Source organism: Bubalus kerabau, chromosome 13 (assembly GCF_029407905.1).
Source record: "Bubalus kerabau isolate K-KA32 ecotype Philippines breed swamp buffalo chromosome 13, PCC_UOA_SB_1v2, whole genome shotgun sequence".
In the NCBI taxonomy this organism is placed as follows: domain Eukaryota; kingdom Metazoa; phylum Chordata; class Mammalia; order Artiodactyla; family Bovidae; genus Bubalus; species Bubalus kerabau.
This window is the reverse complement of record NC_073636.1, coordinates 53,177,510-53,186,901: the sequence shown is the minus strand read 5'-3', so window position 1 is coordinate 53,186,901 and position 9,392 is coordinate 53,177,510.

Genomic DNA, 9,392 nt, shown 5'->3' with positions numbered 1-9,392 from the left:
AGATCTGGGGCCCATGTACATGCCATTTACACCAGGAAAATTATACCCCAAAGTCATGTTCCTGAAAAGCATTGGGCTTAAAGTGATGTGAGAATTTCCCTCAGTGAAGACACAGGCCTAGCAGCTGGGGGCCGGGGGAGGGTTACTGCTGCCTAAAAGAAGCTGAAGATAGAGGAGGGATCATCGAGTGTTGGGGGATAGAGCCCCAAATCTAATCTAGCTATGGTCACATATGACCAGCTCAGTACACCAAGTGTTTATTTACTTCTTAGAAACTAGAGTAGTGTTGACTTTGAAAAATCTCCCCAGCAGCTTACCCTACACACAATTATATACTCTCTTAGTGTCAAAGCAGAACAGGGATTACTAGGATGAGGACTAGAGAGGACACCACAAGGCCCTGAAGATGACTGCATCAGACATGGAAATCGGCTCCGAAATGCTCTAGATAGCCAAGGAATTGTAACTAAGCATATAATTTAAGTAATCTGAGCAACAACAAAACAGGCACATCTGCAGTGAGACACCTCCTGGACATGATTCGGGTGAGAACAATTCATGTAGTGGGTCTTTGCAAAAAGGTGGTCAGACAAACACATAAACAGTGTCTGATGGGTGATCTTAGTGACCAAAGCCTTATGTAGACATCTCTCTGATGATTCCACACAACACGGGGACAGCTTGGAGAATCCGGACGAGTGGGTACATTTAATGAATCAGGTCCTCAGTTCCAGGACCCCGCTCCAAACCATCCAGAGGTTTTGAATGCTGATCCATAGAGTGGCTCAATGGTAAAGAAGCCACCTACAACACAGGAGACATGAATTCTATCCCTAGGTCAAGAAGATCCCCTGGAGGAGGAAATGGCAACCCTCTCCAGTATTCTTGCCTGGGAAATCCCATGGACAGAGTGGCCTGGCAGGCTACAGTCCATGAGGTTGCAAAAGAGTCAGACACATCTTAGCAACTAAATAACAACCCATATAAGAAAGGCAGGTGGAGGTTCAGAGGAGACAGGCCTTTCCTTAAGATTGAGCAACAGGAAGGGGCCTTGGGATCTGGGGGCCCTAGATACTTCATTCTGCCTGCAAACACAAATTGTCTGTCTTCCTTAAGTTCAATTGTCACACATTGAGCTTCCCAGGAAACTGACTCTGAGATGGGGCTTAGGATGCTGGGTGTTGACTGAAGGGTGACCTTGGGATCAACCCTCATGGAAGAGAAGGGGAGGAAGAAGGAGGAAGGAGATATCAACCCATGATACAGGCCCAGTGACTGCCTGGTTGTACCCACAGGCAGCTCTGGAGCTAGCATGGCCTGTCAGAGCATGTGTGTTTGAAGAAGGGGAAGTAGCTGAAGCTGATGGGGGTATCTGCCAGGTAGTCATGACTCTAGTTCGACCCCTTTGCACTCTCAGCTGGGCCAAGGTAGTGCTTCACTGGGACAAAACTGACCAGATCCTTCCAGCTCCAACTGAAAGCAGAAGACACCCCAGCAGCCAATGACAGCACCATGGTCAGAGGTTGGATATGTGGGGACATTGAGAGAAGATGGCCCAAGGGAGAGTGTGGATGGAAATGCTACTTTGGAAGCTGCAAAGAAAAATGCACAGGTAGCGACTACCTGTCAGGTGGTAGGGCAACACCCTGACAGTGCCCTTCATGGAGAAAGGCCAAACAGGGATTTCAAGATTGCAAAACCTTAGTCAGCTGGCTGTGGGGACCATGGCTCAGGCCTCCATGGTCCTTTGAGTGGTCTCTTAAACATCACCATAACCTTTAGGGAGGTTCTCAACACTGAGTTAGGGCATGCTCTGGCTTTCTCATGCCAGAGAGGCCTCCAAGCCTTTAGATCAGGGATTGGCAAGCTTTTACTATCAAGGACCAGATAGTGAACATCTGGGACTTTGCAGGCCATACGATCTCTGTTCCAACTACTTCACTCTGCTGTCACAGCATGCAAGCAGCCATAAGCAAGAGGTAGACAAATAAGTGTGGATGTGTTGCAATAAAGCTGTATTTATAAAAACAGGTGGCATGCTAAGTTTGGCCCACAGGTTGTGATTTGCTGACTCTGCTGCAGAACAACAGGCTGGCTTACCTGCTTGCTCCAGGACTGAGTCCTGATGCCAGGCTACACTCAGCCTAAGATCAATCCCCTACCTGGACTGGGGCCAAGCCCTGAGCAGGCCTCACAAGGAACTCAGATGAGGTTCCAGCTTGTGCTCATGACCTTAGATGGAACCATCACTAGTTATGATTGATTAGACTGGGTTAGACCCTGATGCTAGAATGAGTCCTAGATCTTGGCCTCACATTGAGTCCTGGCTCCTACCACAGCTAAACCATGACTTGATTAACCCTAGATCAAACCCTGACCTAGCTCCAGACAATCCTAGTCCCAGACAGCTCTAATCCTGACCTGTGATTAACTCCTGAACCCAGGCTGAATCCTGGTCCCAAACAGAATTCTGATCCCACATTAAGCCCTGGTCCAGCCTCATTTCAAGTCCTGACCTCCATCAGACCCCAGCTAGATTGAGCTCTAGGCCTTGCCTTTGGATTTCGCATCCAGATCCAAGCTTCTCAAATGGGGACCCACACATCCCTTCACTGTATTTGATGTCATTTAGCAAACATGACCTGTCTTCTTGCACTGGGGGTCTGAGTTCACCTTCCTTTTCCTTTGAGGTACTTGGGAAGAAATATTTGAGAAGCATGGTGAGTCCTGGATCCTTCCAGCTCTGTTGTTCTGTGAGAGTGTGCGCTCACAGCCCACTTCTCCAGGAATAAATATAAAAGCCTGGCAGCTGACCAGGGCTCTCTCCTCCACCCTGTGCATTCACTTCTCTTACATGTTTGCCAAGAACAGAAGGAGCTCTGCTGAACACCTCCACCAGGGCAGAAGATCATCTCCCACTCTTATTACAAAGGACACTCCTGTCAGCAGGGAGGCTCCATGTGTCATCCAAGATGGTCTCATCTTATGGGGGCCCCAGATACCTCAATCTCCCAGCAAACACCAACTACCCATCTCCATTAAGCTCAGATGTTCTAGACTGAGCTTCCCAGGAAGCTGACTCTGGGATAGAACTTAGGGTGCAGGGTGTTGACTGAGGGGTGACCTAGGGATCAACCTCATGGAAGGGGGTTGGAAGGAGGAGAAGGGACCAGAGGAGAAATCAACCCATGATGCAGGCCTAGTGACAGCCTGGGTGCATCCATGGGCAGCTCTAGAGCTAGAATGACCTGTCAGAGTTATCCCAGCTTTAGCTGAGATGGCTGGGCCTTTTTATCTGCCATCATCTGCCACCATTTGGCCCAAAATGAGCATGACTTTGGGCAGCTCTACAGCTAAGGCCATTCTGAAAGTGGCTGACAGCCGAGGGTTGTCTGCAGACAGCACTTCTAGCATTTGGGGAAAGAAGTCCTCCACTGATGGATGGTCTGGATAGCACATCTGCCTGTCCACCACCCTGCAGTCTGCTCAACCCAAGGACAGAGTGGTGAGATCCCAAGTTCCCTGCACTAAGGGGATTACCTTCCAGCTGGTATGCAGAGGTATTCAATCACATTTTTAAAAGTATAAAAAGTAAAGTGAGAGACACAGGTAAATAAGTAAGCAAGTTTTTAAGTAAATAAGCTAATTAAATATAGTGACACATGACAAAAAGCAAATAAATAAAACTGAAGGCCATCTGTCCCCAGATGGTGGGGAGATAATGGCATCAGAGAAAGATTCTCTGATGAAGTGACGTTTAAGCTGAAATTTTGATAATAAAAATAATGATCAAAATCTAAATGAGTGTGTTTCCTAGAGAGTTCCTTACATGCCAGAAACTGTTTCAAGTACTTTACACATACTAACTTATTTAATAGTGGTAGAGCCTTGGGCAGTGTCATAACCATGTGATTTATGCTACAACATGGTTGTGAATGTTCCTATTACCAGTCACTGTGTAACTAACAAACCCATAAAGGCTCAAAATAATGACCATAATTATTTTTCTCATGGGCATGTATGGATGTGAGAGTTGGACTGTGAAGAAAGCTGAGCACCGAAGAATTGATGCTTTTGAACTGTGGTGTTGGAGGAGACTCCTTAGAGTCCCTTGGACTGCAAGGAGATCCAACTAGTCCATTCTAAAGGAGATCAGCCCTGGGTGTTCATTGGAAGGACTGATGCTGAAGCTGAAACTCCAGTACTTTGGCCACCTCATGCGAAGAGCTGACTCATTGGAAAAGACTCTGATGCTGGGAGGGATTGGGGGCAGGAGGAGAAGGGGACAACAGAGGATGAGATGGCTGGATGGCATCACTGACTCGATGGACGTGAGTCTGAGTGAACTCCGGGAGTTGGTGATGGACAGGGAGGCCTGGCGTGCTGCGATTCATGGGGTCGCAAAGAGTCAGACACGACTGAGCGACTGAACTGACTGAACTGGTAGAGACAGCCACCTCTGCTCAACCTAATGAAGCTGGGGCTGCTCAAAAACTAGGTCTGGGATCATTTGAAGGCTTGTTTACTCACATTTCTGGTGGTCAGTGCTGGCTGTTGGCTGACCCTAGGCTGCGGATATGGGCTAAAACATGTACCTACTACCTCTCCACATAGCCTGGGCTTCCTCACAACGTGGTGGTTGGGTTTCAAGGGGAGTAGCTCATGAAAGAGTCAGATGGAAGCTGTATTGCCCTTATGACCTAGGATTGGGGGTCAACAGTGTCACTCTGCCACATTCTATTCATCAAAGAAGTTACAAAGTTACTCTTGGTTCAAGGGGAGGAGAATTAGACCCAATTCATGATAAGAAGTGGAAAGATTCTGGAAGAGCTTATAGGGTTGGAAATACTGCTGTAGATATTTTTGGAAATATATAGTCTGCCATACTGTTACCTGCTGCCTGCTTTTTAATTCTGTGGATACTCATGGAATCCCATATTTCCCTATGTCTGGCCTGTTAGCATCCTCTCTAATCTATACATAATTTCGACTCCATCGCCTCTTGCCTAAGTCAACAAGAGTCAGTTTTTGTTTTTATTGGTTGCAACCAAGAACCTTGACTCACACAGGCAGTGAGGTAGAGGTAGAAATAAGCATGATGTGTCCAAGGGACAAAGTGAAAGCCAGTGCACCCAAAGTGTCATGCAGCTCAATACCTTCCTTCTAACATTGGTCAGTGGCCCGATCTTCAGTTCCTGTATAGCAACCAACAAGAGGGGATTCAGAGGCCAGTACCTTGAACCTGACCACGTCAATAGCTTCTCATTTGTGTCATCTTTTCAGTAGGCCTAAGAGGCTGTCCCTCAGAAAGATCCTTGGCATTCTATGTATTGGTCTGGCAGAGTGGGTTATCAGACTCTTTTTTTTTTTTATCTCCCCCAAATTGTTACATGGCCCCTCTGTAGTCAACCCCTTCCCTCCAATTTATGACTCTTTCTTAAATTGAAGCAAAAAAGGCAGAGGGCAATTGTGGTAGTGGTAATGCTCATGTTAGTCAGGGTTCTCTACAGAAACAGAATCAATAGGATATATATATATGATTTGTCAGCCTCCATAGTTGTGTGAGTCAATTCCTTAATCAAATGCATTTCTATGTACCATCAATGACTAATCCAAACTAAAATTTAAAATATATTTATAATCACTAAAAAAAATTAGATGTAAAGTTAACAAAACATATGTATTTATATGCTGAAAACTATAAAATGTTGGTGAAAGAAATCAAAGGAGACCCAAATAAATGGAGAGACATACCATGTTCATAAATTGAAAGCCTCAACATAATTAAAAAGTCAGTTCTACTCAAACTGATATACAGGCTTAGTGCAATTTCTATCAAAATTCCAAGAAGAAAAACTGATAAATTAGACTTCATCAAAAATCAAACATTTGCTCTGCAAAAAGGTTCTGTTAAGAGAATGAAAAGACAAGCTACACATTGGGAGAAAATGTTTGCAAACCACATATCTGACAGAGAACTAGCATTTAGAATATGTAAAGAACGGCATAAAATCTCTCTAAGAAAACCTGAAAATCTATAAACTTTTCCTTGAGTAGGATAGAGATGAAAAACAAGCACATGAAAAGATGTTAATGTTATTAGGCATTCACTTCAGTTCAGTTCAGTCGCTCAGTCGTGTCTGACTCTTTGCGACCCTATGAATCACAGCACGCCAGGCCTCCCTGTCCATCACCAACTCCCGGAGTTCACTTAAACTCATGTCCATCGAGTCGGTGATGCCATCCAGCCATCTCATCCTCTGTCATCCCCTTTTCCTCCTGCCCCCAATCCCTCCCAGCATCAGAGTCTTTTCCAATGAGTCAACTCTTCGCATGAGGTGGCCAAAGTATTGGAGTTCCAGCTTCAGCATCATTCCTTCCAAAGAACACTCAGGACTTATCTCCTTCAGAATGGACTGGTTGGATCTCCTTGCAGTCCAAGGGACTCTCAAGCGTCTTCTCCAACACCACAGTTCAAAAGCACCAATTCTTCAGCACTCAGCTTTCTTCACAGTCCAGCTCTCACATCCATACATGACCACTGGAAAAACCATAGCCTTGACTAGATGGACCTTTGTTGGCAAAGTAATGTCTCTGCTTTTGAATATGCTATCTAGGTTGGTCATAACTTTCCTTCCAAGGAGTATTAGACATTAGGAAATTACAAATTAAAACCACAATGAGATAGCACTACATACCAACAAAATGGCTTTAAAAATAGTGACAATGCCAAATGCTGGCAAGGATACTGAGGAACAAGATAACTCTTTACATTGCTGGGGTAAATGAAATGTTACAGCTACTTTGTAAAATAGTTTGGCAACAAAAAACAAACAAACAAACAAAAAAAACTCCTTTTTTAAAAAACATGCAACTAACATAACCCAACAATTGTACTCTTGGCACTTATTCCAAGAAATGAAAAATGTGATCACATAAAAACCTGTACATAAATATTTATTGCAGCTTGATTTGTAGTAGACCCAAATGGAAAGCAACCTAGATGTCTTTCAGCTGGTGAGTAGTTAAACTGTGGTACATCCATATTGTGGAATACTACTTAACAATAAAAAAGGAACAGATTTGATACATGCAACACCTGGAAGAATCTCCTAGAACCACGCTGAGTGAAAAAAGTCAATTCTAAAATGTTACCTGCTATCTGATCCCATGTACAATCATCCCTCAGTATCTAGAGGGACTGGTTCCAGGACCCACTCAGATGCCAGAATCCAAGGACACTAAAGTCCCTTGTACAAAACGGCACAGTACTGTCAACTGTCTTCATCCAGAGATTTTGCATCCATGAATTCAATCAGTTGCAGAATGTCAGTCCATGGTTGGTGGAATCCATGAAAGTGGAATCCATAGATGCAGAGAGCCAACAGTATGTAACATTCTTGAAGTGACAAAGTCGTAGAAACAGAGAACAGGTTAGTGGTTGCCAGAGGTTAAGGAGATGTTGAAGGTGAAAGAGTGTGGGTATAAAAAGGCATAACAAGGATCCTTGTGATGGGATATTCTCTCTCTTGACTGCTTTGTTAATATCCTGGTTGTGATACCATACAAGATGTTTTGCCAGATGCTACCACTAGGGGAAACCAGGTAAAGAATATGTGGGATCTCTCCATATTGCTTCTTACAGATGCATGTGAATCTATACTTATCTCAAAATAAAAAGTTTAATCTGAAAAATAATTGATTGAGGCTCTTTTTGTTGTCTGGCAATTAGTCTGTCCTTGAGAACGTTCCATGTGTGCCTGAGAAGAATGTGTGTTCTGTTGTTGCTGGGTGTTCTACAGATTTGTTAGGTTAACATAATGATAATAGCTGCTTTGAAGTCTTGTTCTGCTAAGTCTAACATCTGGGTCCCCAAAAAGATTGTGTTATTGACTGCTTTCTTCTCTGTAGGAATCACACTTTCCTGGGTGTGGGCATGTATGTATGTGTGTGTTGCATGTCTTATACTTTCTGTTGAAGATTGGACATTTTATGTATCATTGCAACTCTGAATTCTAATCCCACCAGAAGGGGTGATTGTTAGTAGTGTTTTTTTTTGTGTGTCCTGGATTTGTTTGCCTGGATTAATTCCATGAAATCTATTTCCCTCACACTGTGCGCTGATGTCTTTACTTAGGGTTCTTTTTAATTCTTGCTTTTACTTTTAAGCCTGACTTCCTAGAGGTCACTCTTGGCCAACATATGATTAGTCAGAGGTTGTGCTGAAAGCACCTTGAGCCAGTAAGACACCCATTCTTTGCTGATGGATCTGTGAGTGGTTTAGAGAACGTGTTTAAAGTTCATGCAACTTTCAAGGGGGGGGGGGGTCCACATTTTATGCTCTGTGTTTACAGTACCTCACCTTCAACAAGGAAGGAGCAGCTGGCTGGTGTCCTCTCTGGTCTCTCCGTAGGAGCTCACAGCCTTGAGCATGAGCACAGCCTTTCAGACCACCAGGAATTAAGCAGAGATCTTACAAAGATCCACTCTGGTTGACTCCTACCTAGATCTCCCTTGTTAAATTTCTGGCTGGTTTATCTGTCTGTTGCTTGCCCCAACCATTACAGAGACCTTAGGTTAGCTGTGCTGTTGGCCTTCTCTAATTATTTGCCACTGATGTCACTGCTGATTTTTACAACCACCCTGGCAAGTGGTTCTGTACTCTTCTCCTATAAAGTCTGTCCCTTTCATTAGCCTTCATGGCCTACCATGTCCTCATAGGACTACAGAGGTGGGGGTAGTGGGTAGTGGGAGAACAGCTCATATGCCATGAATTCCCATTGTTCATATCGAGGCTTGGTAGATGTTCTTAAATAAATGTTTCTCAAGTTGTTGTGTCTAACATAACATATCCAAACTGAATCTCTGACCCCTGTCCTTTCCCACTGTTAGTGGAACCTCCTTCTTTCCAGCTTTTCAGGTCAGAAACCTTGGAATTATTCAAAATGTGGCCAAGATCATGGAGTAGGAAGACCCTGAGATTACCTTGTCCTATGAGCACACCAAAATTACAACTATTTATTCTTTATGAGAATGACCTGAAAAATAGCAGAAAAGACTTTCTATAACTGAAGACACAAAGAAGAAACTACAATTAGAAAGGAAGGAGGGGGTGGAGATGCAGTATAGTCAAGACTCACCCACCTGGGTAGGTAACCTCAACAGAAGGATAACCACAATTGGAGAGGTTTCCCCCAAGGAGCAAGGGGTGTGAGGCCCACATCAAGCTCCCTAGTCTGGAGGTCCTGAAGCAGAAAGATGAGCTCCCAGAAGCCTGGATTTGAAGACCAAGGGGGCTTGAGTATGGGAAAGCAAGGGCTGTATGAACCAGAGACTTCATTCAAAATCTTGCCCACAAATCTGAGGCCCAACTCAGAAAGAGTAATATAAGG